A 25374-nucleotide genomic window follows, 5' to 3' on the forward strand; every position below is an offset into this window, starting at 1 on the left:
TCCCCGGATCCCGCCCGACCCCTCGCCCGTAAGCGCGCGCCGGTAGGCTAACCTGACCGTGAACAGGCGTGACGCTATTAAACGTCCGAGAAAGAAATATTTATCGGAATTTCACGCAATCAACCCACTGTAAACTCCATATATGACTCTAACGTGCTATCGAATAGCACTGGTCCTCTGATTTCATTGGTTGTAAATAAATACTTTTTTTCTAGAACGGATCGTTCGGAGTTAAAAACAGTTTTTAATGTTCCGTTTATTTTTAGAAGAATAACAGAATATAAGAAACGGTAATACGTATTCGTGTAATTTTCGTTAGATTTTCAGAACTAATTTCTGATTGGCTTTTAGATAATTCGTAAAGGGCAAATGACCAATAGGATTCAATCACGTATCTTATTATTAGTTTTGGCGGTAACCGACGTATGCACTTCCGGTTAGCAGTTTCGAATTTTCGAATAGTTCCGTACGTGGTACGTTGCATGCAAAAAAGAATGGAAGAGTTTGGTATCTGGAACATGTTCCGTTTTCTTCGAGTGTACTCTTATTATTAAAAAGAAAGTAACGCATGAAAGTATAGTTAACTACAGGTTCGAACGTACGACGAAGTTTTACAGTATTCTGAATGTGTAACCTGTACACCATGAGCATTGGAAAGATGTAAGGAAAGAAACGAAGGTATGCTAAGCTTTGACAATTATATATCTTTCTAATAAACGATTGTTATATGTAAATAACTGTAATACGAGACATTTGCAAAAACAGATTTGCAGATGCAAAAACAGTGAGACATTTGAAATGTAAATTGCTATTACATAAATGTTTACGTAATAAATGTCACTCTCCGATAAAATTTCATCCATGCATTTTCAAATCGTACAAAAATTATTCTCCTTAGTGAATTGTCGGTTGGAAGATTTCAATTTATTCTTTTTATTGGTTTAGTGATATTCTTAAAGAGACATATTTTACTTCTTTTAAAACGTATTATGTATTTTATGAATATAACTAATGCTCAAGTAGCCTTGAAATAGTAAGAATATTATTTCTCTACAAAATTGAAATTAATAAAGTTATGCAACAACAAAAGAGAAATGTATCAACTCGAACGATTCTTAGTTTGGTTAAAAATGTTCTATTTTAAAAGATATAATTATCGGTGCTTTTATATTTCTGAGATATAACCAGTCTTGGTCAATTTCGTATTATTACGTTTTAAACGAAGTTTTACGACATTATAACCTGTAAATCTGTAATTAGAAAAATACAAAAAAATAGGTACTGGAAGTATATCGAACTTGAACAATTATTCCAATAAAATGATTAAACTGACTAAATTTCACATTTTAAAATTTAAAAATTACAGTATCCTATCTACAGTCAATACAATGAATATATAACAAACAATTATACAGTAAAGTTAAATAAACCAAACAAAAATAATTCGAAAGACTTTACAACGACAATTACCAACAAAAATAATAGACTATGAATTTATAGGAAATTTCAGAATGCAAAAATGCACAGAACGTTCATAATTTACATAAATATATATGTACAACGTATAGTATCCTGTATAGTAAAATCTAATAATTCTCTCTAAAATAAAATCTCTATACCGTGTAAAATCTATTTAATAGATAGAGCAATTTTCTATCTAGGTTCCATTTCCTTAGTCATATTTATAAAAATATGAATTTCCATAAACATCTCTAGTCTAATGATAAAAAATCAATTTCTTTCTTACTTCCAGGAACCCCACGCCCTTCGGTACGTACGTTCCTGTCTGATGGCATTCTTCTCACTTTCTCCTACCCTGAATCGAATGGCGCCGTGCATTCGTCCTTCTTCCTCGTTCCCGCGCAGTCTCCAACACTGAAAGCCTCGTCGTTTCTCCCTCTCTGTGGTCCTACCTGGCTTCCCTCTCCCGGTCGGTGGTCGATGGAGGGGCGCGGGTGAACGCGGTCGGACGACAGTCCTTCCGCGGATTGCGGATATTGTGTCGGGAAGCCTCGTGGTACGGTGTCCTTGCTATACCCGTGTTCCTGCGACGCACAGAGTGGAAGGCGAGTGGCATCCAGTTTTTCCATAGCGATAAACCAACTCGTGTCTTTTCGTCGGGACCTCGAACCTTTTGGAGGACTGGAGAATCGTTTCACGGTCGCCGTCTCCTTGATGCTACTCGTAGTTCGTTCTCGCGTTCTCTTCCTTTCCGTACTTCCGACGTACGTACTTCGTGACACCGGTTGTAAGGTTATGTTCACTCCTGTCACATCCGCGTGCCGCTTCGTGCGACCGTACTTTTCTTTAGTGAGTCTGTCGCGAGATACAGTGTCACATCATCGTTTTACGTAGTGTTTGTCGTCGTATATTGTTCGCGAGTGCTCGTCAGAGAAGTTTGTGACTTTGAGGGACACGTTTGGTCTCGAAGGAGGCGATTCACGAATGACGCTACCACGCCTGGAGTCTTTCTGCATTTCGGTAAGTGAATACTTAAAGCTTAATTTTGTTAAGGACGCTCCTCGTGGCGTCCAATGCTCGCGTGCCTAGACGCTGCGTATTCGACGCTCTTTCTCTTTCTCTCTCATCAGTGTTTCCCTCCTCCAGACGCGGGGTGATCGTTTCGAAAGATTTTTTTGCGTGCATGTTATTAACACGTTGACTGCCACGCGAATTTACATACTTTGTTCTAAAAGTTGCAATAGATCGAAACATAGCACGCTATAACGTTTAATTTTTGTAGAATATTCTATTCTATTTGTACGCCTTTTTCTGGTAACGCTATCGAAGTAATTGGCATTTGTAAAAATCTGTTCTCTTATCTTAATTGTCCTATAAAATGTAACAATATGGGTCACCAGCGACGACCGTGACGATCAACGTGTTAGTGTATCGATGTTTCTATGTTTTTATTCTATCGCGAGATATTTTGATTCCAATCCGATTCGAACAGTACCAAGTTACATTGTGTTGACTCGTATAAAGTATCAACTTTAATCTTGTAAATTGTGTTTTCCTTGACACGACGTTTGGTTAAACTAATTTCTAAATGAACGTATGTATATAACGTCTCCGAATAACATTAATTAATTCTACCGTTTTCAGATTTATAAACGAAATCGCGTTAGAATTAAAAATTGCTCTTTCGGTTTACTTATTTATTAGATGAAAATTACATGAAAAATGTTTGAAAAAATTGAAATCAACGAATGGAAGGATTAAATGTTTTAATCTTTGAATTTTTGACATGGTCATTTTTCGTATTTAATATTTCTATATTTCTATACCCACTGCACGCATAGTGCATTCGTTGCACGTACAATACAGTAAATTTCTTTTTTTATCTACAACAAAACGAGTAGTGCGAGCCCATTAAATCGAAACTCCATAGAAATAACATTTCACATACTGCGATCCAACAAATCCGATTACATAAAATATCTCTCTAATGTATATAATAAGTTTCATTTATTTTAACCAAATTTTATTTCCATTATAAAGATCCATCATTCTGTACAAATCTTTTTCTTTAATCTAAAACACGAAAAACATAGAGATTACCATAAACGAACGATTTGGTGGCTGCATAGTGGTAAGATGCAGAAGTACAATAACAGTAATTGACGCAGCCCAGTTACAAAGACTTGATTGAAATTCCATTCGTGTTTGTTCACGCAGCTTAAACGCATTTAGCGTATTACGTTTCTCAATAATATTCGAGCAGAAGATTGGAAAAGACGTGGCCTTCTTGTCGTCGCGAGAACAGGGTGTGAATTGCCAGGTGAATTAGAGAGGACGATAAGCAGAGGCAGAGGATTGCCGTGGAGACGATGGCGAGGAAAAGCGGAAGTTCATCTCCGGTCTAACAGAGGGATGTGTAACGAAGTCAATCATCTTTGCTTGCTCGCTTGGCCCGGTCTCCTCGAGGCTTTGCTATTAATTAACTTTTCTGACAAGTTATTAGCGCGACGAGATCAAAGACGCCACGGTATTACTTCGTTCCATAACGTCGTCGTGTTTTCTTCTTTTTTTCTATTCGTCTCTCACTTTCGCCCCGCCTAAATCGTCGAACCGTGGCGTGTAATTAAGACGGCCATCGCGTGCCTAGGTGTACGCGTTAATTATCTTGTTTATAAAGCTTCGTTGGGAAACGGCGATAGCGAAGAATCGCAGCCAGCGTTAGAACAACCCACGCCCACTACCATGCGTGTCGAGAATTTTACGATACACCTGTAATCATGCGATAGCTACTCGTATTTAACGAGTGGAACGATACCAGTGTGTTTTCAATTTAAACTAACGGCGTAGATTCACGGCCAACTGTAACGTTTACCGAATCAACGCCCGCGGGATCTTCCTTTTAGTAATTAACGCAATAATGAAATAAGGAGGCTTATAGCGCGCTCCAGTTTGAAACTTAAATATGGGGATTCGTTCTCGGCAATCGTTCTCACAGTCTCATTAGTCCCAGAAAGGTTAATAGAATATACATGAAATTATCATTGCATAATAATAATTTCAAACTATGATACAAATTAGGAAAACGATGCATGCATTTAAATGAAAACTCCAGTGTTCTAACTAATTGACCAATTTTATTAAATTATCGCTTGGTTTTTCAAACTCGTATGCAGGAAACATACGACAGAGCCTATTCTTGATTCTTCTTGGCTGTACACAAATTTACAATTCCACGAGAACCTTGCGATACCGTTCTGGCGTGAACGAACGAAACGCCGACTCCTTGGAATTTGTCTACTTGGTGTTTTACTTCTTCTCTCGAGGAAATTCAACAATTTTGTCATTTTTTTAGCGCGCTAAGGTTCAGCAAGGGATGAAAGAGCCTGTCTAATCTGTGGTTAAGCAGCTTACGAGGAAGAACGACTACGCGTGCATATGGTCGTCGTGGAGCCTGCTCCCGGTCGTCTTTGTGCGCCAGGGAATTGTTGCAGTCGCTTCTTTTGTCGAAAGTTCCCCGCTGGCTGTGACCACCTGCGCCCATCTCGATACCTGTTTCGGTGCATACGTTCTGCACGCGGTGTCTCGCCTGCGTTTTCGTCTTCCTGCGTCCTTCTGCACCTGTCCTAACTTAGCAGTTCTCGCGCCTGATTGATTCCTCCGCAGCTGAAACGCCTACCCCTTGGCTGCAAAGTATAGCATTCGCTGCTCTTAACTCAGGTTCTGCATTTGAGGAATATTTTAAGCCCCGACGAGTCGCCATCCTCCTTCGTGAACATGTATTTCTACCTTTTATTTCCGCCACTTCTTCGTTATTTATTTATGAATTTATATTTGTAGGTGAATGGGTTCTTGGTAAATCGGGAACAGCAAGGAGATATTATTTCTTTCTGTCTTTTATCTCTCTTTGTATTTGGTTAGAATGGAAGTAGATTAACTGTCTTTGTTTCTGAAAAATTATTATAAAAATTATATACATATAATTATATTATAGAAATTTGTTGGTAGAATGTGGAAATAAATAGCTGCCGAATGTAATATTAGAAATTCAGCAAATGGATCACGAATTTTGGGTTTAGTTAACGTTTGTTTATATGTGTTACATAATGTTAATATATATATAATTAAATTCTAAAAATTTGTTGGTACAATATGGAAATAAATAGCTGTCGAATGTTTCTGTAACATTAGAAATCCAGCAAATGGATCACGAATTTTGGGTTCAGTTAACGTTTGTTTATATATGTTACATAATGTTCATACATATATAATTATATTATAAAAATTTGCTGGTAGAATATGGAAATAAATATTTGTCGAATGTTTCTGTAACATTAGAAATTCAGCAAGTGGATCACGAATTTTGGGTTCAGTTAACGTTTGTTTATATGTATTACATAATGTTCATATTTATAATTATATTATAAAAATTTGTTGGTACAATATGGAAATAAATAGCTGTCGAATGTTTCTGTAACGTTAGAAATCCAGCAAATGGATCACGAATTTTGGGTTCAGTTAACGTTTGTTTATATATGTTACATAATGTTCATACATATATAATTATATTATAAAAATTTGCTGGTAGAATATGGAAATAAATATTTGTCGAATGTTTCTGTAACATTAGAAATTCAGCAAGTGGATCACGAATTTTGGGTTCAGTTAACGTTTGTTTATATGTATTACATAATGTTCATATTTATAATTATATTATAAAACTTTGTTGGTAGGATGTGGAAATAAATAGTTGTGGAATGTTTCTAATATTACAAATCCAGCAAATGGATCACGAGTTTTGGGTTTAGTTAATAGTTTGGTTTATAAAAATTTGAGGTAAGGAGGAAGGTGGGAGAGGTTCCTTTTAAATACTCGGATGAGTAGGTTTTGGATCATCTGTTACTGTTATACGGCTAATTCACGTTTCCCCAGAGTCAGAGATAGTTTTGTATATCATGAATATTCAGCTTACATAACATTGTAATGATAACATGGTAATCGGAAATTTTCTCCTCGTACATTCCATTCATATTATCGCCACTATCAGTTCTGGCGATTAAACTGTATCATTAAATTATTACATGTTATATCATTTTAAACGAAACTGTGGCAACGTCGATGACGTGACCAGTTCATTGAGCCAAACGTTCCAAGCTTTTTCCAACGAAAATAGAAATTCGAAGGCGAATGAAATTTTAATACGCGTTAAACACTGTCATCTCTTTCTCGTATGTTAATTACTTGCGGTTAATTACCTAAAGGTTGAACTATTTTTAATTCTAAGAACGTCGATTAAACCGGACTTATTTTTCATCCAACGAATAAATTCATTAATAAATGAATATACAGAGTGTATGAAAAAATACGAACAAAATGTGTAACAAAATTTTGTCATTTAATTACTCATATCCACTCGTCAATTAGCCACGTTTATCAAGCATAATTGATAAATCCTCAAACTCGATTTTGTGAACTAACCCGAGAATGAAAATTTCTATTCATTCCCTTCTTGTTCTCCTACAAGGAATCGTGACCTGTGCACTTCTGCATATTATTCGACCGTATCCTGTATATTTGATCTAATAATTTGATCTAATATCCGAATTAAATTACCACATTTATTGTCACGAGTAGAATTGTTAATTAACGAAAATAAATGTAGGAACACGCAGAGGGAAGTAATGAAACGAACAGTCGAACTGAAAATGCCATTCTCTTCGAATCATAAAGTAGAAATCGTGATAACTGTTCTATGACTTGTTAATAAGGTTGTATATCATCTTGAAACACTCGAGAGACCACTTCCTGCGGGACGTGGGATTCGTCGAGGCACAGCAGCTGCTACAGCAGTCGGTCGGTTTGCTCGTGGAACTTTCCGTTGGGCGAACGTGTACAAGCAGAGCGCAGGGTAAAATAAAATGTAATATCGTCCCGCCAATGTTAACACGCGGCGTTTGTTTTGAAACGCGCGTGCACGTGGTCCGGCTGCTTACGCTCTCGCGCTTAGAAACTGGATTCTCGCGCGTGCAACGGAGAAAGAGGTGCGGCGTGGCTGTGTCGGAGAGAACGGGACGAGCTGCTCATTGATGAGAGCGAGAGCTGGCGTTGGCGAAACGAAGAAAGAATCTCGCTGCGTGGGAATATAGTATTGATCAGAAGTTTGAGGCCACGTTCAACGAACAGGCCACAGATATTTTTGTAGCGGTTCAGCGATCCCAGCTATCGTTCCAGAGGAGACAGAAAGATTATTGTATTTTTCGGTTGGATGAATTAGGATTTAAAAAAGACAGGTAAGGCTGCTTTTCTTATTTTTTCTTTTTATCTTTCAAACCATCGAGTCATCGTTCTTGTTACATTCTTTAACAGTAGAACTACCGATAGTTAACACGAAGCTATTTCTACCAAAACCAGTGAAAATGACTGGTGTTTAAAAAAGAGAATATTTTTATATTGGCAGACGAGTCTAACGACAGTTGCAGGAAAACGTAATGTCGAGCGATCGTTGTTGGAAAGAGTGTACGTATTGGTTTGGCAACTAAGTGATTGCGGATTTTGTCAATATCACCTAATGAGAAAATCCGCAGTCACTTAGTTGCCAAGCCAATACTTTGCAACTTGGGGATTGCGTTAATTCCGCTGTATATGTTTCGGAAGATTTTGCACGGATTTTTCCTACGGATTTTGCTGCGGATTTTTTTAAACCACGATCGTATACTTATTCCGTTAATCGTATACTTAATTCCACGTTTCGTTGAAAATAAAAAAGAAAACTGGCCTTTAGGAAGCTTTCATCGCGCTAAGGAAGGCGCGTTATTTGCACGACGCTGTAATTGAAATTATATTTAACGGCTAATTAACACTGGAACTACCGATAGTTAACACGAAGCTATTTCTACCAAAACCAGTGAAAAAGACTGGTTTATAAAAATACGTAATGATAGAATATTTGTATATTTATTGGTTTGTTACTTTCTTACAGAAGCAATTCCATGTTATGTAGTACAGTTTTGCCATTATTAATCCATCTGGGACCCCTGAACGAGGGTTGACACATTTATAAAATTGTAGAACCAGTCATTTTCACTGCTGTGGTATTTCTAGCGTTAGCATCTAGCGATCCAACGATCGATCCGGAATTTTCCTGATAACTAATATCGTCATATCATATGATGATACGCGGTAGAAATTTTGAAATACGCGTGTAGCAAGTTGTAGAAAACGAGGAAACTGGTTAATTGAGGTTCGATGAACAGATTGCAGCACCCTTTTACACTTCGACAAATACCAATCATTTTCACTGCTATTGGTATAAGTAGCCTGGATACAAAATTATTTTCAGTTTGAATACATAAAAAACAAAATAAAAATCATTATATTATTCTTTTAGTTATCGTTGCGAAAGTAATTACATCGTTGCAGGAAAAAAATATAACACGAAGTAGGAATTTTAAAATAAAATTGTGAAACCAGTCAATTTCACTGTGGTCGTTCTAGTGTTAATCGATGTTGACGTTGCTCTATGATCTGAAAGTCACCATACGTGCTACGCATTCTTTTTGACTATTTAGCTCTTTAATTTCTAATTTACCCTGAACCTTCGAGAGTCTCGTCACTTTCCAATGAAATGGTTTTTTCCAAAGATACTTGTTTTGCTTTTAAAATTATTCTGCCATCGGTCGATGAGATGATGCTGTGGGATGAGAAAATAGCGTTGTAAGATCGCGTCTATCGACCATTACACGTTTCATATTCTGCGATTTGGACGAGAAAGCACAGAACATGGCCTGGTTCAAAACGCAGCCTTTCCACGTAAACTCTTGGAAAATTTGTTAATCGATCGTGTACTCGTTGCGAACTCATTTTATCAGTTGCTGGAAACACCATTTGAAAAACGATCGTACTAAAATCTCTACCTCGTTGAAACAATTATCATCAACTCTTTCACAATCTGATAAAATGCCAAGGAATTCAGAATTAACAATTTGATAGAAAAAATATGTGCTTTTATCTTTTTGTAAGAAATTAGTATTAGCAATTGCATTATGCTCGACAACATTTGAAACGTAACATTTATATCGTAATAGGGTGTTTAATCAATTGGTCGAATCCTTCTCGAGCTACGATGCAAAAGGATTATAAGGCGCTCTATGTTATCAGAAAATCATAAAACATATGTCCGTGTTATTTTTAATGACATATGCACGCACGTGGTTCATCGGAGGATTCTTTTTCTTAGAAGCTTCTTAATAAGATGTTCACGGTAGAGCGAAATTCTTCAAAGAGGCAATCGATTGGTGAAAGAAACGTTGGACGAGCAAACCCTTTTATTTTTTTCTTGTCGCAGACAGTCATTAGGCAATTTACAGGAGCGTCTGGGTCTAGCCAGAGCGTGAATAGATAATCACACGCACACAGTGCTGCTTCATTAAATTGGATTCATGCACGAGCACGTATCCTCTGGCGTTAATTCATCTTATTTCGCTTTAGCCGGTTTTTCCATCCTCTTTTAACGACTGCAGACGGTCATCGAGTGTCGTTGCCAAGTCACATATCGCCGACCCAGCTGGAATAACATCCGCGAGATCCTCGTTTCTTGCCATTTTACACGTGGACAAGTTACATTTAAAGAGCAATCCCTAAGTATAGAGTCGAGGGCATCGCCTAATTAACAATGACGTCAGGTCAACATCGGTATGTTCACGCTATTACGTATGTAGGTAGGAAACGTAAATATAAAACTAACTGTTCGTGGTGTAATTTGGTTATTGATAGACTATGAATATTTATGCAAATTTGTATATTTGTGTGAGCAGCAGTCAAAGAGTAGGAGCTACGAAGAGATCAGTTTTGCTTACTCAATATAGCAACTGGTAGTGTATTTTGGATATTTCTGAACATTTTTTCAGATTACCTGTAACAGGCTGAAGGCATAATGCAAATAATTGTATGGACAATTCAATGTGAATATTCGCATATTTATGCAAATTCTTATTTGTGTAAATACACCTAAAGCAGTAGGACCTAGGCAGAGATTGATGGCTTCTACCCTATCTTGGATATTCTGACAAATTTCTTCAGGCATCTATCCTAGCTTTAAGATACACTGTAAACAGTATCCATACGTAGACAATTCAATGTTGGTGGATATTTATGCAAATTGTTATTTGTGTAAACACACCTAAAGCAGTAGGAACTAGGCAGAGATTGGTGGCTCCTATCATATCTTGGATATTCTGACAAATTTCTTCAGGTATCTACATTAGCTTTAAGGTACATTGCAAACAGTATTCATACGTGGACAATTCAATGTTGGTTGATATTTATGCAAATTGTTATTTGTGTAAACACACCTAAAGCAGTAGGAACTAGGCAGAGAGTGGTAGCTTCTAAATTGTCTTATCTACGTTGAAAACAGTATCCATAGGTGGACAATTTAATGTTGGTGGATATTTATGCAAATTGTTATTTGCGTAAACACACTTAAAGCAGTAGGAACTAGGCAGAGATTGGTAGCTTCTACCCTATCTTAGATATTCTGACAAATTTCTTCAGGCATCTACCTTAGCCTTAAGGTACACTGCAAACAGTATCCATACGTAGACAATTCAATGTTGGTGGATATTTATGCAAATTGTTATTTGTGTAAACACACTTAAAGCAGTAGGAACTAGGCAGAGATTGGTAGCTTCTACCATATCTTGGATATTCTGACAAATTTCTTCAAATATCTACATTAGATTTAAGCTTTAGCATTAGCTTTACATTGCAAACAGTACCCATACACGGACAATTCAAATTTAATTTATATTTATGAAAATTCATATATTTGTAAACAAACCTGAAGCAGTAGAAACTAAGCAGAGATTGGTAGCTTCTACCATATCAATTTCTTCAGGTATCTACACTAAGCTTAAAGTACACTGCAATTCAATGTTGGTGGATGTTCATGCACATTCCTATTTTTCTAAATACACCTAAACAAACAGCAACTAGACAGAAATTACCAGCTGGTACTATATCTTGGATATTTTTTTATAAGCTTCCTACCTGTACCAGATTTAGGTTACAATGCAAACAGTATCGTTATCTGAACTATTGAACGTTGGTTTCCTGATGTTGCTGTTAACTGTGCGACAGCCTTTAGTCCAGAAGCAAGCAGAACTCGATCGCATCCGGCTTTCGAAATTCCTGTGGCTGGTCGCGATTTTCCTGGCCCGGCTAATTGTTTTAAACAGGAGATGACGAAGAACTATTAGATGTTGAAGATCGTGCCAACTAAATCGGATCGTGGGGACAATAATTTCGAGATGGAAGTGGCGTCGTGTAATCTCGAAACGTTTAATTTCCCCGGCCCGCCGTTAAAACGATCCGGTTCTCGCGGCTGAAAATAACGAGATCTTTAATTGTCCCGTCTAACGAGAGGCTGCTGGCTGCTACCGCGTAGTTGTGCGTTACGCTTCCTCCTCCAGCCACTCTTCTCCTTCGTTTCGCTTCGTTTCGCCCCTGCAAAATTACAAACAGAATTACGCTTCGCAAAAATTGATAGAAGTTAAAGTGGATTTAAGAGACTGTTGAAAACTGTTTTCGGAGCGGAGTTCGCCTTCTTGGTTACTCGAGATTCGAGTACGTTCGTCGATCAGCTGAAAGTTGGCGATATTAACTCTTCAGAATTCAGATAAATATTTTACCCTTTAATTTTCCCTCGTATTTCCTCGTTAAGTGGTTGCTTTTTTTTTGCTAAATTTGCGACCGAATTTTCCAAGCTTTTTGTGGCTCACGAAGTATAAATATTTTTCGAGATCGAAACAGGTCCATCGACGTTTCACCGGGTAAGATCGTCGAGTTACGAACCTTAGGATTTTGTTAATTAATTCATATTAATAAATAACTTTGGCTGGCTTCGTGATCGCTGCCTATTTCTTCCCTAAATCTCTTCTTGCTTCTTCTTTTGCGACTTTTCTCGATATTATCCTATTTCACATGGTCGTAACCATATGCAACGCTGGAAAAACGCTCGGACAAATGGAAATAAAAATATATGGACGTTTTACGCTCGGGAAAGATGAAAACATCCAATTGAAAATTAATCGAAGAACGAGTACGCCATGTTCACGCACGATAAAATGAAAATTATATTTGAAAATTCAAATTAAAATTAGTTAATTATACGCTGACCCTACTGCGAAAACGCTGGTTGCGTTTGAATTTTTCTGAAATTTATCACGCGCACAAATTCAGCAACCTGGTTCGAGGCACGCGGAGTACCTCGCTGGCATAATTAGGCAATCGATCGCAGGTGAAAGCGATTTCGTTCTTCGCCTGTGGGGATGTTCAAGATGATAGATAAACTGATTCCCCTTGGTATTTCCAGTTCTGCCCTGTTTCTCTCCCAGTTATTTACATTCCATTTACATTCCCCTCGTCGCCTTTTTATTTTCACCCGGTGAAATTTCAAAGAACGTCCCTTGCTACGCTGAAAGCGTAACGATAGTCGGACAGCAGACTGTAGTTTCAACGGGGAGGTCCAAGGATGGCGATTATCGCGAGAGAGGCAACAGAGCACATTCTCGACGTCGGTGTTTAAAATTCCTCCGGCCAACGATCCGATGCCGAAGGTCGATTAGACCTGGTCGTCCTTGTCCGCTGGACCATTCCAGCCGGCTCGTTCTCGCTACCGAAAGGGAGCCTGGTCTTCCATTTCCGGGTGGGTCGAAAATTAGCTTTCTTCCTGATTCCTTGATCCTTGAACCGGGTCGAATAAACGTCCCTACAGGGAAATGTCTGTGTCTACGATGTAGCTATCTCGCAGCGTTGCTAAAATTCTAGAGTTTGCGCGCCAGCCACATGGACCGGTAAATTGTCAAAAGCTACGAGAAGATAAGCACGCGAAGCTTCAATCTCGCGCTATTATGTTGGGTTGAGTTATAGGCTTCCTCGCTTTTCACTGCTGTGTGCGTTCTGAAAAATATTTATTTATTTATTTATTTATTTATTTAGGGTAAACTTTTTGAGTAAACACAGAGGACAGAAGAAGAAGAAAGGAAGTAGAAAGGAGTAGGAGATGTATGTGTACAAAAAGAAAAGGAGGAAAAGGATGAGGATACTTCGTAGAATAATCGAAGTGACATCATTCTGTATGAGAAAACGTTCGATTTCTTCCACTAATGTGGTGAAAATTCATCAGGAAAGGAATTTTATTCGTAGAAAAACGTGTGTGTGTCTTAGTCGTAGAGAGAACCGAGTCTGTCATTCATTTAAATCTTCAAGCGCCGTAGGCGGAAAACGTGTTTTTTCCTTAGCACTAATTTTACCAGGCTCGATGAGGTGAAACGACTGGTTTCAAAATTTCATTTAAAATTGCAGGTAATAAAACTTTATGTAAATTCTCATATTAACGAAAATTGAGAAATTGATTGATCGGATAAAACTCGTATAAAGGCAAAGGGTATATTTTCTCAAGACGTGTTTTCTATCTTTGTTACACAAATATATTTTATAACGTTGCTATAAAATTATAAAAGAATCGCTATAAAATTGCTGATATTTCAGCGTCTATCGGTTAATGACACTCGCATCGTTTTATACAGAGGCGATTTACCAAGCTGGCGTCGCCTCTTAACGCTAACATAGCTGTTGAGAATTGTGGACCTTAATTGCCGAAATAAAAGTAAAGGAATACTCTGGTTACACTTAGAATTCATATTAAAATAGTTTTAGATTTATTTAATGAATGATTTCCAGGATTTTCCTGGATACATATTTGCACGCGTCTCAGCACTCTCTTTGTCTCACCATCTTCCATACCACACAGTCAACGGAACAGTTGCATTCTTCTGTTTTACGAGACGCTGTACACACAAATACTTCCGCACACTCATATTCACATACGTGTATTACTACTACGCGGCCAATCTAGTCTAGCACACAAAATTATACACATCTCACAATAATAGCAATTATTTATGTTTATAATTACTATGTTAGAATTATTGGAAAATATGGAAATGGAAATTGCTCTTGGACTGTACGTTACGATAGTGCCATTTGCGTGTAGTCTACGTTATACGATAAAAGGAGAAATATTTTTTCATTTGCCACATAAATAAATTAGAGTCGCTAGAATCGAAGATACCGAGAACAATAGTGAACATCCCATGGTATGTCAGAAACGAGGATGTACACAAAGACTTAAAAATACCAACGGTGAAAGAAGAAATCGGCAGGTACGCAAAAAAGTACAAGGAAAGAACGGCAACACACCCAAACCAGCTGGCTGCTGAAGCGAGTAAAACTCTCATAAAAAAAAGACCAAAAAGAAAACACCCCACTGACCTCATTAAAGAAACAAAATAGTCAAACTCGAAGATGATATTCCGCTGGGGTTAGCCATCCACGTGTTATTTAACAATTGAGTTAAAAAAATTTACCACGTGTCCAGCTGGACAAATTGTAAAGTACAAATTAAGTAATAAAAAATTTATTTCCACGCTCACAACAAGTCGTCCACGTGAAATCTCTCAATCGAGTTTAAGACCTGGCAGCCACCCGAATCTTAGCTTTCAGAGTCGAGGGATTGGTAATCTGACGACTATACCAGGCAACCCCGAGGCTCGATTTTTAGAACCGAGGATTTACGATCTCGTGACTGAAGCTTGGTTGTTGCGGCTTCGACTCTGGAGGAGTCGTTGCCGGCGGATATCATCGAGATATCGCCTAGCAACGAAAGCTGATAGCTGGTAGCGAATCGATAGTCGGGCCTGTAACGCAATATATTCGATGGCACTCCTCGGCCTATGCTTGCTCTATCATTTAGTCTGTCTCTCTCTCTCTTTCTCTCTCTCTTTCTCTCTGTTTCTCTGTCCCCCGTTGTCGATCACTCCCTCAGCCTCTCACCGTACACTCTGCTGGGTCCATGTACATCCTCTACCCTTGGGTAAATACATTTATTCTGATGCACGCGTGCGCGCATTACACAGGCGTACGTGTGCGTGCACGCATGCAAATTGGCGCGTTTGATCGCGTAGGCGCGAAAAGTCATCCGTGGCGCCACTCGAAAATTCCCTTCTTCGGTTTAGCTCTTTTTATCTTCCCGCCACTCACCCTGTTTTCTCGGTTCAAATTACTCGGCTTTTCTCGTGCAACAGATCGCCTACGACAGACCAGTCTCACGACAGACCAGTCTCACGACAGTTGCGGGAAAACGTAATGTCGAGCGATCGTTGTTGGAAAGAGTGTACGTATTGGTTTGGCAACTAAGTGATTGCGGATTTTGTCAGTATCACCTAATGAGAAAATCCGCAGTCACTTAGTTGCCAAGCCAATACTTTGCAACTTGGGGACTGCGTTAGTTCCGCTGTATATGTTTCGGAAGATTTTGCACGGATTTTTCCTACGGATTTTGCTGCGGATTTTTTAAAACCACGATCGTACACTTATTCCGTTAATCGTATACTTAATTCCATGTTTCGTTGAAAATAAAAAAGAAAACTGGCCTTTAGGAAGCCTTCATCGCGCTAAGGAAGGCGCGTTGTTTGCACGACGCTGTAATTGAAATTATATTTAGCGGCTAATTAACACTGGAACTACCGATAGTTAACACGAAGCTATTTCTACCAAAACCAGTGAAGAAGACTGGTTTATAAAAATACGTAATGATAGAATATTTGTATATTTATTGGTTTATTACTTTCTTACAGAAGCAATTCCATGTTATGTAGTACATTTTTGCCATTATTAATCCATCTGGGACCCCTGAACGAGGGTTGACACATTTATAAAATCGTAGAACCAGTCATTTTCATTGCTGTGGTATTTCTAGCGTTAGCATCTAGCGATCCAACGATCGATCCGGAATTTTCCTGATAACTGATATCGTCATATCGAATGATACGCGGTAAAAATTTGAAAAACGCGTGGCAAGTTGTAGAAAACGAGGAAACTGGTTAATTGAAGTTCGATGAACAGATCGCAGCACCCTTTTACACTTCGAAAAGTACCAGTCATTTTCACTGCTATTGGTATAAGTAGCCTCGATACAAAATTATTTTCAGTTCGAATACTCAAAAAAAAAAATAAAAATCATTATATTATTCTTTTAGTTATCGTTGCGAAAATAATTACATCATTACGAAAAAAATAACACGAAGTAAGAATTTTAAAATAAGATTATAAAACCAATTAATTTCACTGGTGTGGTAGTTCCAGTGTTAATTATATTTAATTATTTCAATCTAACTAACATTATACTTAAAGGGTAGTAGCTTGGATAGATTTGTATCTTCACGCGAAACGAGAGGAAATTCAACAACGACCTAGTAGAAACGTAAATCCTCTCCATTTCCTTTCTATCGAAACGTCTCTAAAGAGAAACAATTACTCCGATAGACACCCGTTATCCAAAGTTTTATCTATAGTTAAAAGATTAATCGAAAAGCAAAGAGGATCTAGAAACGACCGAGCGTGATCTGACAAACGTTTAACCTAAATCATGAAATCTGGAAAGCATTTGGCTACGAACGTTTCTACAGAAGGTTGTAACTCGGATGGACCGTGGGATTTTTCTAAAAATCGCTAGAAAAATGCCAAGTAATAGAGACGCGGTCGATTGAGAGGAAATCCCTTGCTGAATTCGGTATTTTACCGGGCACACGATTTTATAATTGACAAAATATATCTGGCGTCGAACGCATTTTACGAAGGGCCATTTGCGCCCGGGGAATTTACCGTGCTGTTTGGGGGCCAGACGAATGGCCGCAATCTGGAAAATAAACAGCTGGCGCGGCCAGCGAACGCCATCGACCAGCTCGTACATTTATTCTTCGAAAGGCGCAAGAATGCGTTTCCCTTCTCGTTGTCCTCGATTCTTATCCGACTCTTGCGTTTTCCGCTTGTTTCGTTGCGGTTTCCGTTTCCAGATTACATCGATTCCCAATCCCCTCTCTTCATTCGTCTATTTTTCGAAGAGAAAAGGGAACGATGTGTGTCTCCTTCAACGAAAATAAAACATCTAGGAAACGAAGTTATGGTCGTGTGTAAATTCCTGTTCGCGATACGTCTCCTCTTCTGTATCATCGCGATATGTAGCAAGCTTTGGAGCAATAGTTTCCATCTCGGACAGAAATGTCGTAGGGAGGAATGGCCGTTGGAAAATAAGACGAGTTCACGTTTATTGATCATTCGTATCTTGCAGCCGCTGTTTGTTAACGTTTTACGTCGTGCGGGGAATTGGTTTTCGCGCGATCGCTAATCTCAGGTGCCCGCAGCGCAATCGCTCCAGCTTTTCCCATTTTTGCCCACGGCTCTGTCGTTGGATGATGGAAATGGCGATTGGTGTTGCAATCTCAATTGTTAGGAGATTTTGTACCGATTTTGTAGTACGTTTCTTTTGAAATCTCGACTGGGACTGCAAAGTCTGAACGATTTCCAACGTATCTTCGGATGTGTTTGCCCAAAGTGTTGAGGATACGTCGACGATACATTTACACGTTAACATTAGGTTGTCCGGAAAGTGTCTTTCCCTTACAGACGCGTATTTTACAACGACGCTTCTTTATACAAACATGAAAGCTAATCCGTCGAACGTTGTGATCTTTATTTTGATGGAACAAAATGGATCGTACGTAGTTCGATAAAATAATATAAAACATTGTTTCCTTATAGAACGAAAGAAACTTTTCGGACCACCTAATACATTATAACACAGATACAAAATACATAAGTAACACGGTAAATGAGTAGTAGCGTGCCGCGAGGCACTTGAAGTCACCTCGAGCATGATTTCTAAAATCACGAAGAAACTTTCGAAAGATCCGATAAACCTTGATAGATAAAGCTTGAGTCATGGTAGATCTTAACTTTGAAAAATTTGATAAGTCACGAAATTCCCGAAAGATATCACGATCTTGAAAGATTGCGTAGTGTGTGATTCCGAGCTGTCTAATGCCTCATAGGGCGAGAAAACGGGAGGTTTTGCTTGGCAATATACTTGACGGGTTAATCGCGAGCGTAGGACACGCCGAAGCCTGTGCAGAAATCGCCGTTAAATGCGTTTCCAGAGGTCCTGTTTATCGCGATTATCGGACACCTGGTTCGTAAAAGCGACAGTCGATATTTTAAATTGCGGTGATGTCGCGATAAGCCATTATTTCGGAATCATGAGGGAAATTACTCGTTTTATCGAGGCCGTTTTCCACGACGTTTAAGACCGACAGGAATTCCTTACATCGCTGAATATTTATCACTCGTCCGAGCGAAATTTAATTAAAGTCTGGCTCGCTCGCCAACGTCGCGAGACACTTGGGCCTGGCTCGTCCCTTCTTCCTCTTTATTCTCCAAGAATTTTATTCTCCCAACCGGGACAAATATCTGTTTATCGCGTTGAAATTTGTCCTCGTCGGTTTCACTAGATTTTGTTCAAGGTTTCGTTAATTCTACGCGACGTCCACTCGATTGTACTTACGTGACGTGGATCTAATATCGTTGATTGTTTTTACGTCTACTCAAAGCCTGTTTCAGATACCTAACACTGCTCGATTTATCTATTCGATGTTTCTTCAACGTTTACTTAGTTCTATTTACATCATTTAATTCTACTCGGTGTCTACTCGGTTCTATTCGAAGTCTACTCAATTCTACTCGATGTCTATTCACTTCCACTCAGATTACTCGGTTGTGCATAATATCTACTCGGTTCTACTCAGTACTACTCTGTATTACTCAAACCTATTCGTTCCATTCAACGTCTATTTCTCGCTTTTACCAATACTTCTGTTGTTGAACGATGGTAGCAGCGGTTGGTGTTTGAATTTCAATTTTTAGGAAATTGTAAATACTCAAATTTTCGAATAAAATTTAAAATTCTACGTACTTAAGATTCTCGAAAATATCGATAAATTTCGATAAATAAAATTCCTCTAAGGTCATTCGGTTTAACTTGGTTCATTCAATTTGAATCATTTAATTCTACTCAGTGTCTACTCAGTTCTATTCGAAGTCTACTTGATTCTACTCGATGTCTATTCACTTCCACTCAGATTACTCGGTTGTACATAATATCTACTCGTTTCTACTCAGTACTACTCTACATTACTCAAACCTATTCGTCCCATTCAACGTCTATTTCCCATTTCTGCTGATATTTCTATTGTTGGATGATCGCTCGAATCTTCGGACAAAATTTAGGATTCTACGTACTTAAGACTCTCGAAAGCATCGATAAATCTCGATAAATAAAATTGCCGTAAGGTCATTCGGTTTAATTTAACGACCACACATATATACTCAATTGCATTTACGCGACGCAGGTTATTCCGTTGTATATTTACACAGACTATTCGCTTGCAGGCGAGATCCACTTGCTTCTATTCTACTGGATTCTGGCGGATCACGTTTGAATAATTGATCGTCACTCTACGTCAAGTCATTTTATCACGGTAGAGCAACCTGACAACGCAATTTATTCGCTGGTGCGCACCATCGTATGTATCTCCAATGATACACGCGTTTCACATTTTTGTATTTCCGCGAAGCGTAGATCGCCTGTTTGCAATGTGCGCGCGCCGCCGCGAAATAAGATTTCGTCGTCAGCACGTCAGGTAAACCGATTTCCGCCGCTTCTTGCCGCACCTTTGCGTCCCGTAACACAAAGCCAACGTAATTCCTGCGAACCTATCCGCGATTTTTCGCACGTTTCCCCTCCCGTTTCTACTTACAAACAGATAAATCAGAATTTCAATGAGAATTACGCGAGCAACTTATAAATCTTTTGTCCCCTGTAAACAGTACACGGTTTCTTTCCGAGGGAAACGAATTTCCCCGCCAACCGTCAATGTCGAACAGCTGCCTTTCTTTTTCTTTTTTCTTTTTTCACGCAGTTTCAACCAACAGCGACAAGATCTCCTAATAAGAGGTACACAGTCGAGGAAGAACGACGCGTTCTCTCGCGAGAAAACCGTATATGGAGACAAGTGTAGGTCGTTGGCTCTGTTCAAACTGCGCGGAACACCTCGACGTGTACGTGGAAGCGATGGTTGGAAAAAGAATCGGAATTGTCGGTGGACGATCGGCGAGCGTGGCCTTCGTACGCCGGCGAAAGGAAAACGATCCGGCGCGGAAAAGGGAAAGGACGATGTTAGGGCTTGGCAATTTTTGTCGATCGTTGCAGCCTGCGTACAGCCATCCGTGAGAGGCTGCTCGCTTTATAAAGAGGCCATTTTTATTTGTTGCAAACGCGTAGAACCGTCGCTCGCCTCTACAACCTTTCTACGAGTATCGTTTTAAAACCGAGTCGCTCAGCGACTACGCTAATTGCGTTGATAAATAAGAAGCAAGTAGGAAGCAACGCGATGTACCAGACGTTATCTTTTACGTTTTTCAATTTATTCGGACGTTTACTTTGCATCTTGAAGAATTCAATCGTACGTTTCTGCAGAACCGAACCGAATTGCTTCTAACGAAGTTGAGGAATTTTGCTTTCTCCATTCTAGTTACGTGTTCGTGTATGATGTTTGTTGAAAATTGTGCATCTTAATTGGCGAAGTAAAAGCAAAGGAGCACCAAGGTCACACTTAGAATTCGTATTAAAATAGTTTTAGAGTTATTCAATAAACGATTTCCAGGATCTTCGTCGATATACATTTGCACGCGTCCCTGCAAAGAAAATTATGTTTGTGATGAACCAATGGTAGTGGTAGATCACAACAGAGGAAAATATGCTGTAGATTTACCAGATCAAATGATAGCATATTCTACACCACATAGAAGAACCCTCAAGTGGTATACAAAATTCACTTTGGAGTTATTGTTCAACTGTATCAATTTTAAACACGATGATACTCGCGTGCCAAGGTGAATCCAAAAATGTGAAAATAGGTTTCCCACTATATATAATACGTTTAGCTAGTATCCGGACAAGTATCTGGCCGTGGAATCACGTTTCTCAGGTGGAAAGAATGCCAACTATACGAACTGTTAATAAGCAAACAGCGAAGAAATGATCGTTAACGTTGATTTTATCTATCTGAGAAGCTCGTGGATTTATAGAAATTTTTGCTTTAGGTAAAATTTTCGACAATAAATGTTATTTCTATGGTTGTCGGAAACATGCTTTTCTTTTCTAAATAGTTTCGTCAAAATGCAATCGAACGTAAATTTGTCATTAGAACCAGATAATTATGAAATTTTGCCCAAAAGAATATTGCGGTTTTACGGAAATTTGCGACACTGCAGTTTAGCCGAATTTCTAAATTCATCGTTCGTCGCATATAACGTAATTATCAGGAAGACGTTAAATACTTTTTTCTACGTCTCTCGTCGGAGATACGACCGTGTTATAATTTGTCATTTCGTCAGACCTTGTCAAAGACTTAAAAAAAAAAAGAAAAAAGAAACAAGAAAAGAAATGCGATACTTGGTAAAAACGCGTAGTGGGAGGACTCCAATTAGGCGAGTTAAAGTATAATGTGCTTCGCAGAACTGTAGTATGATGGATGATGATGGATGTAAAATGTTAAGTATAGACACATAATGTAATTTTAATTGTGCATATCATTAAAATTATCGAGCAGCTACAGCTGATATTTTCCATGTATCGTCGACCGATCTACGTGCTGCTGCTACTGTCCTTGCTGAAACACGTTATATTCAAAGTGCATCAATTAGGTGCGTCACTCTGGTCAAGCCGCTAAATCTATACAGCAAAATTTTTCCATTTTTCCAGCTTCCCCGTTCTGATCCGCCTTTCGCTCGACGAATAGAATCTGCCACGGTGGAAAATCGCGTGGATATTCCCTCAGTCGGGAAAATTCGTGGCTTAGCCCAGATTCCAATAGCAGATTCGAAACTCTGGAAAAGCCGATCGCTAGCGTACTTTCACTCCTCGTCTGCTTATTTTCCAAATCAACCGATCGCTGATCTTCCTTTGTACATTTACACGTATCAGTTTTTCCATTTATCCAACTTTTTCCTCTATCCATACGTTTTCCATATCCCATCGTTCCTTCCCAGGTTCCTTCGACAAGGTTTTACCAGTTGCAAAAATATGTATCTTCCTCTCGTTCGCCTACGAAACTCGCAATTTTCCCGACCGAATCTGACAATGCGAAAAAACGCGGCAAATTCTACGCTCAGCCTCCATTTCCATAGCACATTTTAATTCTCCGACTTCGATCAAAACCGGTCAAATTAATTTCCTCCTCGCTCGCCTCACCCTTTTCCTTTCACATCGTCACTTGGCAAAATAATAGTCAGCCGTGCGTTGCACAAGGGCCGAGGGCCTTCTATTGTACTGGCAACTAAGTGATTGCGGATTTTGGCACTACCAACTAACGGCAACACCCGCATTCACTTAGTTGCCAAGCCAATACCTTCGCACCGAATCCTTCGTCCTCTTGTCTTTTCTCTTCCGCCTCTTTTGATTCCTGCGCCCTTGTTGGCATACAGTATCACGATTTCGTATTATGAAATGAGCTGCAGGGTTAACGAGCGAGCCCGGACCACGTTTCCAGCGTAATTAATATAATGAACGGGTCGCTTGAACGTTAAAGTAACGCGTTACGGGGAATAATGGGTCGAGCGAGGAATTTTTAAAAGGCCGCGCGTATCGTACCGTGAAAATGAACACGAAACGTTAGTCGCGAGTATCGTCCCTTTCTCTGTATCGCGATCGCGTCTTCTTCCTCTCGGACAATATTTCCTATTTTTTTTTTCTTTTTTTTTTTATTCCATTTTAACAAGCACATCGCGCTCTTTCTTCCTTTTTTTTTTTTAATCATCGTCGTTATTTGCCTTTAATTGGCTTTACTAGCCGGTTTTTACCTGGCCGTGTACCGTTAGGTCATTAGCGACGAATTTGGCCACTGTTTCTCCAACGTTGCTTTTTGTAACTGGACTTTATCTTGTTCCTCGCGATCCCGAGTGCGGACTTGTCGCGTCTCTTTTACGCTTTGAAATTATATCTGCCACGGTTGTCACTGTGCTTCTTCCTGCTACGCTCTTTTCTTCTATTTTTATCTTTTTTAAGGAAGAGGTTTGATAGAGTCGGAAGAGAGGAAAAGGTAGGAGTCTCGTTGGATCTGTGTTTTAGGATATTTTACTTGCAAATGATTCCGCTGTTCTGCGACTATATTTTGTTTATAGTTTACCCTTGCGTCGTTTCATCTCTGTGTTCTTCTTTCGCTGTTTTGTTTGTTGCCAGGGAATTTTGATGAAGTTTGAACAGGTTGGACGAGAAGGGAGGATTTTTCGGTCGATTAAAAGTGTAAACAGAGTTGGCGAATCAATGTGATCGACACGGTGCAATTTCCCGTCCGGGCTAATTCCATTCATGAATATTTATGCGTGTAGCAGGCTCCCTGGCTAATGATAACGCGGATGCCAATTATGTCCTTGCGTCGAGTCACTCGCCCGTGGCTGATTGCCGCTTCTAGCCTGCAATTCTCCTTGCTGTGCATCAATTCCCTGTTACGTGTATTTTTCTAGCGATTCGCACGCTTCCCGTAGATCGCGCTATTACGTCGAAAATAGCTTCTCGCAGTTTTAAAGGATCCTTTCGATCGTCCGCTTTTTCCTCCGTTTCGGAAATATTGGATTTTGAGAAAATTCTTTCGATAGATGTCTCGAAAATATACGTTGCTATTTTCTAATTGCGGAGAAAATTAAATTTCAAGCGTTCTCTACTTTATTAAAATTCCCATTTTTAATCCATTTTCACGCAATTCTCATTCAACGAATGAGATGGATTTTTTGAGAATTCCCAGCGAATAAACAGATATCGACCAAAGCTTCTCGAGTATTTTACAAAATCTCACCCGTGTAACGTCCTTGGAAAACTTTTTCTACTTTTTAATAAATAATATAATCTTCTATTGTTCGTCATTTTTGACAATTGCAAGAAGGGACGTAACGAGAGTTTTTAAAAAGCACCGTCGTTCGATGTTGCTTAGTCGAGCAACCGCGATGCGTCGTCTTCGTATCAGCGTAAGGAATTTTTTGATATTGAAATTTTTTATTTATTTTCGTCGAGTAGTAGACTCTTTACATTGGAAAGCTCGTTCGCAAGTTTTCCTTATATAAAACCTATGCCACCTTTTACACCTAAAATAACAAGTTAACTGCGTTTGACGAGTATACTCGTCGCCTGTATTTATTTACACACTCCACGACCTAACGTCATGGAAGATTCCCAAAGCTAAATTCCGCGGTCGACTGGTCAACGCGAATGATATTAATATCGTAAATTAATTTTCGTTCGGCTTAATTAATTATTTCAATTAATTTATCCAATGCAATAAATTACACTTAAATTAAATATCGACCGTTTTAATAAACGATTCTCTCTTAATCTCCAAGAAATAGTATTTGTAAATACTTCTGTCGACTGTAGCAACCTAACTATCATTCTCGCGTTAATTCTCCGCTTCGTATAACGCGGCTATTATTTTCAACATCCGATTACCGCGTTATACGGCTTCCTGTTCCACGTTCGAGAGCAAGGCCACAGTAAGATCGTACGAATCACGAAATTTTTCTCTCAGGTTGAGAGAATATCGGCGCCGAATTCTCGCTAAACTAACCACCGTGTGTGGCCCGTACGTAAACCGATGCAAACGGTGGCGAAGCCCGTGAAACATTTTCGTCTGGGTCGCGCAAACTGTCCATTCCATCTGGATCTGGTTCGTCGTCGTTCGGATTCCGTTTGGTATGTGACGTGGTCGATATTTGGAAGGGAACAGACTGGCAATTTGCAACACGAAGGTAGAGGGCCATGGTTGTGGTATTAAAATGCGCCAGCATGATTCTAATAGAAGGCATTACCGGGCCTGGGGTTGGATGCAAACACGTTGTAATGTATTCATATTGGCCCGGCGTGCTCCACGGACCTCAAAGCGGAGACGGCTCTTCCTCGGCCGTGATATTTGA

General features: G+C 39.2%; 1 protein-coding gene across 2 annotated transcripts in view; it reads left to right on the plus strand.

Moving 5' to 3' along the window:
• Positions 1-1959: 1959 nt before the first annotated feature.
• The window catches only part of LOC126925679 (alpha-mannosidase 2), a 167931-nt gene continuing 144516 nt past the window's right edge, over positions 1960-25374 (plus strand). Inside the window, exon 1 of one of the 2 annotated variants that reach the window (XM_050741478.1) lies at positions 1960-2481. The gene's annotated coding sequence lies outside the window, so the exon portion shown is untranslated. Of the gene's footprint in view, positions 2482-7435; positions 7749-25374 lie in introns of those variants that run through there. The other variant, XM_050741480.1, reaches the window with a different exon arrangement.

This window comes from Bombus affinis, chromosome 16 (genome assembly GCF_024516045.1).
Source record: "Bombus affinis isolate iyBomAffi1 chromosome 16, iyBomAffi1.2, whole genome shotgun sequence".
NCBI lineage: Eukaryota > Metazoa > Arthropoda > Insecta > Hymenoptera > Apidae > Bombus > Bombus affinis.